Source organism: Phyllobates terribilis, unplaced genomic scaffold, assembly GCF_046119375.1.
Source record: "Phyllobates terribilis strain yellow unplaced genomic scaffold, ASM4611937v1 Scaffold_1__5_contigs__length_1240528914, whole genome shotgun sequence".
Classification (NCBI taxonomy): Eukaryota; Metazoa; Chordata; class Amphibia; order Anura; family Dendrobatidae; genus Phyllobates; species Phyllobates terribilis.
In genome coordinates, this window is record NW_027362761.1 from 523043323 (window position 1) to 523058376 (window position 15054).

The 15054-nt window shown below is 41.7% G+C and overlaps 1 protein-coding gene across 2 annotated transcripts in view; it reads right to left on the reverse strand.

The window, feature by feature from the left end:
• HCN1 (hyperpolarization activated cyclic nucleotide gated potassium channel 1) overlaps positions 1-15054 on the reverse strand; it is a 526503-nt gene that overhangs the window by 116614 nt on the left and 394835 nt on the right. The gene's annotated exons all lie outside the window — the stretch shown is intronic.

Here is a 15054-nt window from a genome sequence, read left to right on the forward strand (position 1 = left end):
CCCACGTATTAAACCTGACAGGGCACACCTGTGAAGTGAAAACCATTTCCGGTGACTACCTCTTGAAGCGCATCAAGAGAATGCCAAGAGTGTGCAAAGCAGTCATCAAAGCAAAAGGTGGCTACTTTGAAGAACCTAGAATATAAGACATATTTTCAGTTGTTTCACACTTTTTTGTTAAGTATATAATTCCACATGTGTTAATTCATAGTTTTGATGCCTTCAGTGTGAATATACAATTTTCAAAGTCATGAAAATACAGAAAAATCTTTAAATGAGAAGGTGTGTCCAAACTTTTGGTCTGTACTGTATATATATATATATAATGTATATATTTTTTTTCCCTAGAGTGGGGTATAATCAACCTTTTCAGGTTCTTGTAAATGGCAATTTTGAGAATAAATTTTACGAATTGATTAAGTATGTGGTAACAATTGAAGACTTTTTTTTCGGTCCAATTTTGATCGCACTACAGAAAGAAGGTGTACTTATAACCTTCAGATTGGGGTGATAGGAACAATTATTGTATAGCTGCTCATCTACACAGCTTTTTCCTGAAAGACCTTAGCAGTCAGGAGGTGAGAACATTTTAATGGTAATTGAACAAAATGATGTGATGAATCAGCCATTTCTCCAGCTACCATTGAGTGATTCACACATCTAGATGGAAAAATTTTCCATGATTAATAAATGATTGGCTTACGATCTATTCTCATTAAACTGACTTAAAGAAGCCTCTACAAGGAAAGGACTGGATTGGTAAAAATTAGTCTGGTGCTATCAGTCTTAAAGTTTAAGATTAAATGTTTATACACTGCTCAAAAAAATAAAGGGAACACTTAAACAACAGAATATAACTCCAAGTAGATCAAACTTCTGTGAAATCAAACTGTCCACTTAGGAAGCAACACTGATTGACAATCAATTTCACATGCTGCTGTGCAAATGGAATAGACAATAGATGGAAATTATTGGCAATTATCAAGACACCCTCAATAAAGGAGTGGTTCTGCAGGTGGGGACCACAGACCACATCTCAGCACCAATGCTTTCTGGCTGATGTTTTGGTGACTTTTAAATGTTGGTTGTGCCTTCACACTCGTGGTAGCATGAGACGGACTCTACAACCCACAGAAATTGCTCAGGTAGTGCAGCTCATCTAGGATGGCACATCAATGCGAGATGTGGCAAGAAGGTTTGCTGTGTCTGTCAGCGTAGTGTCCAGAGGCTGGAGGCGCTACCAGGAGACAGGCCAGTACACCAGGAGATGTGGAGGGGGCCGTAGGAGAGCAACAACCCTGCAGCAGGACCGCTACCTCTGCCTTTGTGCAAGGAGGAACAGGCGGAGCACTGCCAGAGCCATGCAAAATGACCTCCAGCAGGCCACAAATGTGCATTTGTCTGCACAAACGGTTAGAAATCGACTCCATGAGGGTGGTATGAGGGCCCGACGTCCACAGATGGGGGTTGTGCTCACAGCCCAACACCGTGCAGGACGCTCGGCACTTGCCACAGAACACCAGGATTGGCAAAGTCGCCACTGGCACACTGTGCTCTTCACAGATTAAAGCAGGTCACACTGAGCACATGTGACAGACATGACAGTCTGGAGACGCCGTGGAGAGCGATCTGCTGCCTGCAACACCCTTCAGCGTGACCACTTTGGCAGTGGGTCAGTAATGGTGTGAGGTGGCATTTCTTTGGAGGGCCGCACAGCCCTCCATGTGCTCGCCAGAGGTAGCCTGACTACTAGGTACCGAGGTGAGATCCTCAGACCCCTTGTGAGACCATATGCTGGTGCGGTTGGCCCTGGGTTCCTCCTAATGCAGGACAATGCCAGACCTCATGTGGCTGGAGTGTGTCAGCAGTTCCTGCAAGATGAAGGCATTGAAGCTATGGACTGGCCCACCCGTTCCCCAGACCTGAATCCGATTGAGCACATCTGGGACATCATGTCTCGCTCCATCCACCAACTTCACATTGCACCACAGACTGTCCAGGAGATGGCGGATGCTTTAGTCCAGGTCTGGGAGGAGATCCCACAGGAGACCATCCACAACCTCATCAGGAGCATGCCCAGGCATTGTAGGGAGGTTATACAGGCACGTGGAGGTCACGCACAATACTGAGCCTCATTTTGACTTGTTTTAAGGACATTACATCAAAGTTGGATCAGCCTGTAGTGTGTTTTTCCACTTTAATTTTGGAGGTGACTCCAAATCCAGGACTCCATTGGTTAATAAATTTGATTTCCATTGATGATTTTTGTGTGATTTTGTTGTCAGCACATTCAACTTTGTACAGAACAAAGTATTCAATGAGAAGATTTAATTTATTCAGATCTAGGATGTGTTATTTGAGTGTTTCCTTTATTTTTTTGAGCAGTGTATATTCATATTCCATATATGTTCTATATTCAAAAAACACAAGAAATGAGGGTAACCACGTAGATGTGTAGATGTCTGTTTAAACCAATAGGAAATGTAAAACAGCCATTCATCCTTTGACAATAAGTTCCATAATCTCATTGCTCTAACAGCAAAGAAACCTGATCAGGTTGGGAGTATGGTAATGCACTTTCCCCCTTTGGCAGGGAAGGCACCTTATTACTAGGTGGTTCTGTACCTACTAACCTGGCCCTACGTTATGGTACTTTAATTAAAAGTATACAACGTGAAAACTCTCCAAAAGGAAACCACTTTGTGAAGGCCACTCATTCAGCCATGTTACACACTTGTCCTGAGTATCCTGGTCTTCTGGCTTCCTTCCCCTGGGTCTACAGCCCTCTGCAGTGCTCCACATCGGGTTTTGAGAGTTGCCCAGCGTGGATCAAGTACATCATTTCCCTAGGCCTATTTAAGGCTTGAGACTCTAGACCTCTATGTCTGGTGTGTTTCACCTTCTGGTCATACTGTGCTTGTACTTGCTTCCTTCCCTGGATTCCACTTCATCAGTCCTGCTGCTCCTGATATTCCTGAGAGTGTCAAGTCCTCGCTGCCACACATGCCTTCCTGGCTGTTGCATCAACGTCCGGGGTCCGTGTGCCCAACCAGACTTGAAGCCTAGTACTGTAGATCCACCTCACCTAACAATCCAGAGCAGATTTCACATGGTCTGAGTTCTCATATATTATTTATCTTTTATGAGAGGACTAGAATATCCACAATGTATGTGTAAGTACAAGTATTAAACAAAAAAAATATGTATATCCTCTTCCCAAATTATTTAACCTCTTATCGATATGAACTCAACCTTGTCAAATTGGAACACTGCCCTTAACCATGTGCAGCCATAGCATCAACCCTACAATACTAGGACACAGACATTATCTGCATACTGCCATGGCATCCATTGCATAGGTGTTAGCTCATGATCTTCAGCAGGAGAGCGGCCAAGCCTCGTAGCGGTCTGCTTGCTGGGGTGGTGCACTTCTTGATTGATAGATTGGACCAGGAATGCCATTGTCCCAAACTATGCACTCGATGATGCTGATATATGCTATTGCCACACTGAAGGTGGCTGGGAGCTAACAGTGCACTCTAGCGATACCGGACAGCTTTAACGCAGCACTTACTGGCTCAGTTGGAAAGAGCTTGTAAGTACTGAGCATGGTCAGCCACAGAAACTCGATATTCTTGAGAATGAAGAGGAATTTTAACAAGTAAATTGTAAGGTTATTTGTTTTTACAACTCATATAAAAACATGTGGATGTTGCATTCATTCTAAAAGGGCCAATTCCACAGTTGAGGGCTGCACATCAGGAGTGTGACTGAGAATAGATATTGTGATATTGGTTAATTATACTGCAAAATTTATTCCTACAGATGACAAGTATAGAAAACAAAAATAAACTCCATTTGGCTTCCACCTACTTCTAAAAGGGTTACTAATGACAAAAAAGAGGATGATCAACGTAAATCTGAGGAATCGACTCTAATCTTTAACTCATTTCCTCCAAGGCAATTTTGTAATTTTGAGCATCCAATTTCTCCTGCACTTCTTCCAAGAGCCATAACTTTTATATTTTACCATTAACAGAGAAGTATGACGGCTTGTTTTTTGCAAGACAAGTTGTAGTTTTGAATGACATTTTTTGACTACTTCTAACTGCATGTTTTGGTAGACTTAAGGTGACAGAAAAATGCGCAATTGTAGAAATTCTTTTTATTTTCTCTTTACATCTTTTATTGCGAAGGTTAATCCATTTTGTTTATTTTTTATTTTCTTTTATATTTGTATATAAAAGAGGGGATTTCACATTTTATATATAGCATTTTTATATATTTTTTATTTTATTTTTTTAACTTTTAATCTTTTTATGGGGCTTGAATCTAAAATCATCTGCTCACTTGTCCTATTGTCATGGGGATACCATGACGGAGAGTAATCTCCTCTATTTCAGGGGTCAGAAGATCTCAGTGTTTGTCAAGGTTGGATCTGCTTTGCTTTCCAGCTAGCTATGCAGATTTCCCTTGTTCGCTGGTTGCAAGGGTTAAACTCTCCTGCTTGCCTCCTAAAGCGTTCGTCCTGAGTTATCTCAGCTGTTCTGATTTTCTCCACTCCCCTCTGGTATAAGCACTCACCTCTTAGCTTGGGTAGTTGCCAGTGATAGCTTCCTATACCTTGGAATTGGTTTGGAGCTGTGAGCCATGGAAAGAGAAGTAGTTTAGGAGACGTCTCCAGAGATTGCGGTTTGGAAATTTGTCTGGTGTCTTCCTTATCCTTATCTCCTTTTTGGTTTGCCTCTCCCTTCCTCTCCCTTTATATACAATTCCTTAGTCTGGGTGCGCTAAGAGTGATTGCTGTTTTCTATTACCCTTGTTTGTTTCCCTTTGTGTCTGTATTATAGAGCAGGACTAGCGTTCCTGCTGCCCCACGCACTAGCCAGGGCCGTGCTTTGGACAAGACAGGGATAGGAACGTGATCGCGGCACGGGGTGAAATAACCCATCTAGGGATGTCAGGGAGCTCAGGGTTGCACAGGGGAAGATTCAGGGGTGTCCCTCTAATCTTTCCCTAGTAGCAATGCTTCCCTTCCCATTCGTGTCGCTGCGTGCAATCTGGCTCCTTGGTGGAGCGTAACACCTATATACTGCAATACCACAATATTGGAGTAAATAACTAAAATCATGGCCTTCTATGAAGTCCAGTATATGGCTGAGCTTCACAGGAGTTCCAACATGTCAGCCATGCGGGCCTCCAGCAGGCTCTTGGATGTCATTGCAACCCATCAAAGGAGAGCGTGGTGAGCTCATGAAATGGCTGCTGCTACAGGTTGATAATGGATGTGTAACATAGCCTGCATCTGGGTATGTGAGCGCTCAGCTTCTGAGCTGGGTCCATACACCGGCACCCTACGGTCCAGGCTCAGAAACCGGCGAATCCCCACAGATCATAGTGCGTGCGCTGGGGGGGGATTCATAAGTCTGCAGTCACAGAAAGTGACTGCAGACTTGCCGATTTGGACCGGACAACCTCTTTAAGCACATTTAGGGAATTTTCTCTTAAGGTATTTTAAATTATAGGGGTTGTTCACTTAACAGAGTTTTTTTAAATGTATTTTTGTGAACAAAGCCAAAAATGTATTAGCCATAGCTTGCAAAATATTAAAGACAGACAAAAATTATTAAACAAAAAAAAGTCAGAAGTAAATATAGGAAAATAAAATAAAAGGTAAAACTATTAACTATAAACTAATAAATCTCTAAGATTTAAAGACGTAATGTATTACTCTTCTAGTGATTGAATATGTAATGTATTTACTCCCTGTATCTTCCATTCATTTTCCTGTTCTTTCCACTGACCTTAACCGTATGACAATGCTATGTATCCACACATAAACGGTGTATATCTCACCGGGCGTCTGCTGCAGAGAAACAGAACATACTGACCTAAATGTAATTATTGCAGTGTGTATAGTTCCTACAGAACACGTACAAATTCGGAAGGAAAGGTACAAATTCCAGATGCTATTTTCAGCATACACCTGCAGTAATAACTTGCTGACTGCGAGGTTTAAATTAAAAAAATATATATAACATTATTCTACTACCAGTGGAATTAATGGCCGATGTGCTATAATTCAGCAACTTCTTGGTCATACTTGGTCTCGTTCACGTATTTTTGACTTTCTCTTTTATCATTGTGTAACCATTATTATCATTATTATATATGATCGATACATTCCCCTTGATGATAATTATAAGCAAATTGTACATAGGAGAAAACATCATGGCAACTGAGAGGAAACTTGGGCGTCATTGGATCTTCCAACAGGACCATGATCCCAAACATACCTCAAAAGTCCTCCAAAATTTGATTGCAGAAAAAGTCCTGGAAGACTCTGGAGTGACCGTCACAGTCGCCTGACTTGAACCCTATAGAAAACCTTTGATAGGATTTAAAGAAGGCAGCTGCAGCAAGCAAAACTAAAAATATCAGTGATCTGGAGACCATTGCCTATAAGCAATGAGCTAAGATTCCTCAGGAATGCTGCCAGTAACAGGTGTCAGGCTATGGATCATGTTTTACTTCTCAATCTGTGTATACACAGCGCTGAACCTTCGCCTGTGTATATAGATTAGGAAGGAGAATCACTGACTGTGCTTCCTCCTCTGGACCCAGTGTACTTGTGATCACTGGGTGTAGTGAGAGAACAGGTACTGGTGGGGTCCTAGGAGATCCTGTCACCTCTGCTATCCAGCCAGGACATTGAGATTCCCTTGTAACTTGGGGTTAATATACCAGGAGAAATAAGCAATAAAAAGAATGTACAATAAACATGTTTTTGTTTAACTGAAGATTATTTTTGCCTGAAGCTGGATGAAACCCCTTTCCCCTTCCCTCTCCATTCTCCACAATGAATTAATATGTTAAAATAGAAAATAAGCATAAATAAAACAAAACTGAAAAGAAAAAAAAAGGAAACCGCCAGTGTGAATTTCTGTTTCTTTCCACCCCATTGAAAATAAATATGTCTAATATATAAAAATAGAATTTAAAATGTTTTTAATTGTCCTTTGTGGTCATAAAAAAATAAATAAAAATAAGTAAAATTAGACATGTATTTTCTCTTTTTCGTTACTATTTCCTCATATAAGTGACGCGCCCCCTGGGCGGTGGGGTGGTCGGTCCCGGGGATGTCACGGTGGCAGTGACCCGGTCTGTCAATTAAAGGGAAAGTAAAATGGAATAAAGTTTTTAGGATAATAATGTTCGTGACGCCACCTGTGGTATGCGGCTATATGGGGCTGCCGCTGCGGTGCAGATCCACTGGAGCTGAAGGTGACGCAGCAGAGTTGGTTCAGCTCTCCACAGGCAGAGCTAAGCTCCAGGGCAGGAAATGATAAACTGTATGAGGTAGATGTTGCTGGTGCTGTGTAGTGCAGGGCTGGTGATGGCGCAGCAATTATTCAAGGACACAGTGGGGTGCAGTCTTCGGGTTTTACTCACAGTTGTTCAATTCACCAGGTTACAATGGCCAGTGTGTAACCTCCCACATCATCCTGTGTCCTCTGGGGTAGGGGTTCAGCAATCTCTCAAGTATCTCAGGAGTACTTAAACGGGACCCCGTTCTATGTACCTTTCCCGGTCGTCTCACTGCGCTGGCTCTCGCCCTCCTGCCCTGCGCATCACAATCAGTGTCCCAAGCAAGTGGCCTCGGGCCTTGTCGGGTGACGTGCAGTCCCCTGGACCCTATGCGGCCACCTTTTCGGAGATGTAATTTTGGCTGTTGGCTGCAGAACCTTGAAAATGCACAAGCCTCCGGTTGTCTAGCTGAGCCTGGTTGTTCTCCACTAGTTTAGGGTCCGGTCCCCTCTCTGCGGCCTGATCCCTACACGTTGGATTCGGGCGCACGGGTGGCATCCGCACTCACCGTGCCCCTGGGATCCCCTCTGTTCCTCCTGGAGCCCTTCTCACTGCTCCTCTCTTCTCTCTTTCCTTCTCCTGGGTCTCTCTCACTGGGCCCCTGCTCCTCTCTCCACTCCTCCTGAGCAGAGCTCCTCCTGAGCTCCTGCTCCCAGCTCTCCCTCTGAACTCTAACTCCTCAGAACTCAGAACTCTGACTCTCTGAACACTTCCAGAACCTTCTACCCTCTCTTTTATACTGCTACCCTCTGTGCTCCACTGAACTCCTTCCTCCACCCAGCTCCTCTACCTAGTTCCACCCTCCAGCTAGGGACCAGGGACTGTGCTCTCCCTTAGGAGCAATCTCGCCCATCCCAACTGAAGTGGAGTGTATTGGATGTGGGTGTGTGGGTCCCGTGTAGTGCTCCCTCCTTACCTGAGAGTGGGGTACCACACCTCTGGGTGAGATGAAGTACATCTGTTGCGACTGAACCCGCAGGGGCGCCACATAAGCAAAAAAAAAAAGAATCGAAAAATGACATAGAAATGAAGCCCCATGCATCACAAACAAAGGGACAAAAATTATTTGAATAACAGAATGAGAACATTTTTTAGAGATGTCACAAGCGCACGTGCGATAAAACCTAAAAATGTATATGGTGAGAAAGGGGGGAAAATGGTCCGGTCATGAACTGGTTAAAGTAACTCAAAAAACTGAAACCCCCTAGTAGGTCCATGAAAGAAGAAAATTAGACCTTTGGGACCCATAATTGTTTGAGAATTTGGACCCAACAGAGGATCTTATGGTACTCTAGAAGGCTAGTCTGACATTGTCCATTGAACAACCAAAATATTAAGTTTCATTTTTAATTACATTAATCACTGTTTCATATATTCTATAAAAGTAAGGGTTACAGACACTATCAACTCTCTTCCAGGTATTGAGACATGCACCGAGTGTGTACGGTCACATAACACGTTACTGCCTTGTTATTGGGCCGTAGCCTTCAGTGGTTAGACATAATTTGACAGAGATACAAAGTGCTTTATGAAGGGTCAAAGTGAGCATTTTCTTTGTTCTTGCGTCTATCCACTTCATTACACAAACCCACTGTGGCAATATTCACGCTAGTCATCCCTGACCTGGTCGTGCCTCTGGCTACCAATCAGCTTGTCAGCGAAGAACACGCCATGGTACGACTGAGTCTATTCATTCCCGTTCATGCTACCAACAGCCATTAGGATTCTAAAATCCACCAGTAAACATAAATAAACTTTGTAATAAACAGAATACATTGTTACATTTTTTCTAATGCCATTTTTGTTCTTCATTCTCAATTTTCTTGCAGGAACAAACAGGCAATTTTTTACAAAATATAAGAAGACTATAGAATGGTGAGTCTTCTCCTCACAGCGATGTCAGAATGAGGGCATAGGAAACCTAAAGCGTCTAATAGAAAAATCCTACTTTCATCTTCAAAGCCTGACAGATACTTGGTTACTATTAGATTTTTCTTTACTTTGCATCAGTGAAAGAAAAGGTAAATGTGATGTATGAAATGTGGGAAACACTGATAAACTCTACCAGTCGTCGAGGATGCGTGTAACAGTCTGCACGTAATGTCATCTCAGAACTGGGATCATCCATAGCCATATCTTACAGTGGTCTATGTGCCACCTGCCCGCCTGTTGTCTTTAGGTCCATACATTACAGTCATATAGAATGCAAGGTCCACGTGGTGATTCTGTGCACCTCTGATTTCATACGTTGGCACACATAGGTTTTTTACAGATTCAAATATCCATCCAATGGTAGACTGGATGGACCTTTAAATGGGGGGAGATTTACTAAGCTAAATGCACCAAAATTCTGGTTTTATTTGCCACAAAACCTGGCATACATGCCTTGATTCAAGTTTGTTATGTGTTTTAGCCACTTTTTCCTCCTCATCAAACAGCTTTGAAAAGTGTCTTAAAGTAATGGCCAACCCATTTAAGACTCCTATAAACTATGCCTCCTTTTTTTTACATTTTTTTAAGTCAAACACCACCCCCACCTTAAAAAAAAAACTGAAAAAAAAACCCTACACTCACTTCCTGAACCATTGGCGTTCTCCACACTTGATACTGTGTCCCATTCTGGTGCACAGGAGTGGCACTGGTACAGGAGATCATTAAAGGAACTCTATTTCTTACACCACCCTGAGGCCATTAAATTTATCTTTTAAAGTAGTGGAAAACTCCTTTAAAATGCACCAAATTGCACCAAAATTGTGGCACAACATTTTGGCACAAAATACTGGTCCCCTGTACACCAATCATGAGGTCGCATAAGGAAAAGTGTCTAACACGTCTAGAATGATGGGCCAAATCTACCATACAGCAACACCTATTCTCATAGATTGCGAAGAAAAGGGATTAAAGAAGAAAAGCAAAAGTATACTTGAAATCGTTATGCTTCTTTTCTTCAATTCTAACTTATAGAATGTCACTGTTTAGGCATATTAGAAAAGTCAGGAAATACAACAGAGTTTCATAGTTTTTAGGTTGAAGGTAGAGATGAGTTCAACCTATAGCCTAACATGTTGATCCAGAGGAAGGAAAAAAAAACATGAGGCCGATGAGAATTGTCCCATATTAGTGGGAAAATTCCTTCCCAACTAAACATACGGCAATTAGACTAGTTCTCTGGATCAACGTCGCATCACAAAATCTAGCACCAGCTCACCCGTGATTCTGTGGAAAGTCCTTTTGAAGACGTTGGAATCATGCAATTTTTGGGCACATAAAAGTTTCAAGCAAGAGAGACAATTCAATTCAGAATTAAAATTCAAGTCATTTTATTCAGGTCCGTTAAAAGTAGCTGAATTATTAAAATCACCATCGCACTCCCAATGCAGTGACTGGACAGGACACAACTAAATACGATTTCCCGAATCTGTAGACCAATCCATAATATGACTAACCAACAATAGTTTGAATGCATCCTTAAGGGCACCACATTAAAAAAACACAATTACAGTATATCCAGCAGCAACATACTGAACTAACATAACATGAAGCAAAAAGTTCTGGTGTCTAACATAGACATAGGGCGATCACACCAGGTGTTTCTCTCTAGCTTGAAACGCGTGCATAACAAAGGCATACAGTATATTAACATACTGTACCTATACTGCAGAATTCTATTATAAAAATAAGTATCCATTTTTATGGTGGCTCTCTGTATAAGTACATCTCAATCTGCTGTGCATATAGCTGAAACAAAGTTTGCTGACCCATATAACCATGATGAAAGCCTCTTGGGTCAATGGACCTGTAAGAATATTTTTGGTGCATGTGTTGGGAGCTTTTCCGGCATTTATTCTACAAGCAGGGGCAGCGTTGGACTGGCCCACCAGAGAACTGGAGAATCCTGAGGTGGGCCCTGGCTTCTCCTTCAGGAGAGTTCATAGTGCAAACCTTGCAGCTGCTATGGGGCTCTTGAGTGGGGGAGAAAGGTGGGCCCTCAGAATCCAATCCTCTGGTGGGCCCAATGTTCTTCAGTCTGACACTGACCAGGGATATTTCCAGCATATACTCCAAATGCAGTGTGGACAGATCCTTAGATGTAAAGTACATGTGTTGTTATCATGAAGGAAAGAAAGGATTCCTTACAATTGAAGGGGTTAAAGGGAATGTCCAAGTAATACTATAGTCCCGTAAAAAAAAAAAAAAAACACCTTCCTCCCAGTCTGGCACCATTCCAACAATGTTGGCAGTTTGTCTCCCAACACTCACATGACATTGTTATGTCACATGAGTGCTGCAGCCTATCAGTGCCCACTGATGGCTGCAGAGTTCTGTGAGATGAAGTTCTGTACAAGAGAAGTGTGAAGGCTGAGGCCCATTAGTGGTCGCGGACAGGCTGCAACACTCACATGAAAATGCCACATAAGCGCCGGGAGGCATAATGCCGACATTGCTGGAACAGTGAGTATGTTTTTCTTGTTTTATATGGGAGACTATAGTATTTAAAAAGGGGTTGTCCAAGCAATGGACAACTTCATCAACTATAACATTTACAAACTAGGAGTAGACATTCTGGAGTTAATTTTCTTCCAAAAAGCTCATCGACTGCCCTTGTGGGGTCAGCCAAGAGTTTGCTTTTCCCTTGGAGGCACAAATGGCCTCTATAGCCCAGAGGGTAAATTTTGCCTTCTACTGGACCAAACACCTAGATCTGAAAGAAGTTGATGACTATGTATTTTTTTCTAATTTACCTCTCTTTAGAAATGATATACCTACGTAAGTATGATAAATAAGGAAAAACATTTTGAACATAATACGCTTCTCCTGAGAGTTTGTGCCATCAGCTGCTCCGGGGCCAAGAAGCAAACACAATACTAACATGCTAAGTGATAAATCAATGGTTTAAATTTTGCCATTATTTACTTCAATAACCCAATTAAAGTGACAGACTAACAAAGTGCTCTCACAGCATATGTGCCGCAGCCCAAGGACATGATGTCTAGTATCTTTTCTGTCTAGGGAAGTCTAAGGAAGTCAGAACAGAAAACGAGGAGAGTAATTTTCATTTATCAATGTCATTTGTTTCAAGTACAAACCACACAATGTTCAATCTTCTCTACTTATTTGCCAATCCAACTGTATCGATTTTAGTGCATGATATCCAACGTATTCATTCTACGCAGCTAAGAGTGAAGAACAAAATGATTTATTTCTAGGTTCAGAAAAACCTGGTACCCAACAAGACCTTCAGAGCAAATCTCTACAATTGCCAAACAAATGTGTACACAGCCCTAAATGCCAAGAAAAATGGATTGAGGTCCGACACACTGTGTGGATAAGGCTTTTTTTATACATAGATTCGCAGAGTACACGTGCACAGAGCCTAAAAAGTTGATCAAATGTTCTTTGACGGCACTCCAAGTTAATAGAGGGGTGCCCCTCATTCAGAACTGTCAACAATTAGAGCAAAGCCCAAGTAAAGTGTTTCGCCTGCCCTGAAGGACTCGGCACATCCATCAGTTACACAGATAGCCCATTGATTTTAGCATATACTATGTAATTATGCTGAGGTTTCCTGCTGAGATAGAGGCAGAAAGAGCAGCTTTGTAAAATAGAAGCTGGTAATACTGTGTCTTCTACAGTTTAAGTTCAACAATCATTGACAAACTGATAAATTTAAGAGGAAGACCTGAAACAGGAGCCAGAGAGGAAGCGAATACAGATGGAAAACAAACAGGTGGGAAGGTGCATTGATCTGCTCGGTTACACCAAGAGTACACCAAGGGTTTGTGCTTGGTTTGCACAGTCATTCTGTTGCGACAGACCCCATTTAAAAAACTCATCCTGTCAAAACTGAGTATACAAGGCAAATATATAATTAACATATTGGTTGCTCCTCTCATGAATGATTCTTCTGCCGTCCATGCATTATGGTCTCCCCTTTCCATCTTCACAAAAAAGACACCAAACATTCAGACTTCTCTATGCAGAACATTCTTAGAAGTCTGAGACATGCCCACCTTCGCCCTATGGTAAAGCATTGCATTCTGTCAGTGTCTTAAAAGGAATGAGTCATCAGAAAATGACCTATTGTTTAAATCAGGTTTATGTGTTATAATTAATTAGTATTTATAAAAAAAAAATATTGAAATTTTTTTTTCATATTACGATCTTTATTAAAAACAAAATGAGTAATTTTGCAATTTTCACAATGGCCACTGGGGCTACTTTAAACTTATACTTGCTGTCCTTTCACAAAGAATTTTTCAGCAGTTTTCTTATTATCAGAGGCAGGATTACAATGACCGGTAACGCCTCTGTACACAACTGATAACACAGGACCCACCCACCACATCAGGCGATGTCACAGCTCTTCCTCCTCCCTTCACAGCAACTAATGCACATGCTAATTAGATGCTTCAGTACCAAATATATGATCACAATTTGGTCATTGCTAGAGATGAGTGAACCCGAACTGACGAGTTTGGCGTTTGTACCGGACAGTTAGTGTCCAGTGCTAAACGCTGAGCACCGACTTTCCCCGAAAGTCTGTAGCAAAGTTTGGAGTTCCAGGGTAGTTAGAGAGAGAGAATTGTTTTTCCTTTCCTAGTTCGGGTAACTTTTATTTTCAATGGGGTTCGGGTTCTGGTTGAAGTTCAGGTACTGTCTTGGTACTGAAATAAAATTCAAGTCGGACGTTCACCAGACCGCCAACACCCCTAGTCATTGCAAGTCAGAGTCTAAAAAAACCCAATGTCAAAATTGCAAAAGTTCTAATTTTAATTTTTAAGAAAGATTGTGATATAGAAAAAAACCTTTGCCAAAACTGTATGAAAAAATACATTTAACTTAAGAAAACTTATTTAAACAATATATAATTTTCTGATGACACATTCCCTTTAAGTATAGTCTACCTTAAAATCTGAGTATTGCCCTATTGTGAATGTAGCCTAAGAGTCTGACCAAAGAAAATTCAGAACATTGTCAGACGTCTGGTGGTTCAAAGACTTCTATTTTGTAACCACCATCTTATCTGGCTCGTGATGTGTCTTAGACAGCAGGATCATCCATGATAAGAACACCAGATATATTGATTATTTGCAATTATTTATAGAAAAAAAGTGTTATTTTTGCAATAAAGGGAATTTTTTCCCCTTTCTCTTAATTTTTGTATGGACCGATAGTACTATAAAAACATTAGCTAAAATAGCACATACTCACCCACCGAAACATCATTGTTCCTATATCCTGCTGGCTGCCTCCCCTACTGTTCTCCTTTCCCTCTTATTATGTTGGGGTCGTTTCATGACAGCTGCAGCCAATCAGTGTCAGCAGCGGTGATGCATTGGCTGACCAGGGCGGAAGAGGATGAGAGGAGAGTGGTGGTGGACATGGCCAGTGGGATGGAGGAACAGTAGGGTGTTCAAAACTATGTTATTTCTAAGTTCATAGCACACTAGGCCCATATGGCAATTAAAAGAAATGGGATGGAAAACCCCTTTAAATCGGTCCATCTCTTGCCACCTTTTTGCATTGATTTTTACTTAGGCAGTACATTTGTTAGAAGCATCCGGTTGTGCTATGCACTCACATCATACCATAAACCAAGAGAGTCTGTCAGCCAAAACTGACAGCATACACTAAGCACATAGACCCTATAAAAACCATCATCATTTGCAATCTAATAGCTGTCTC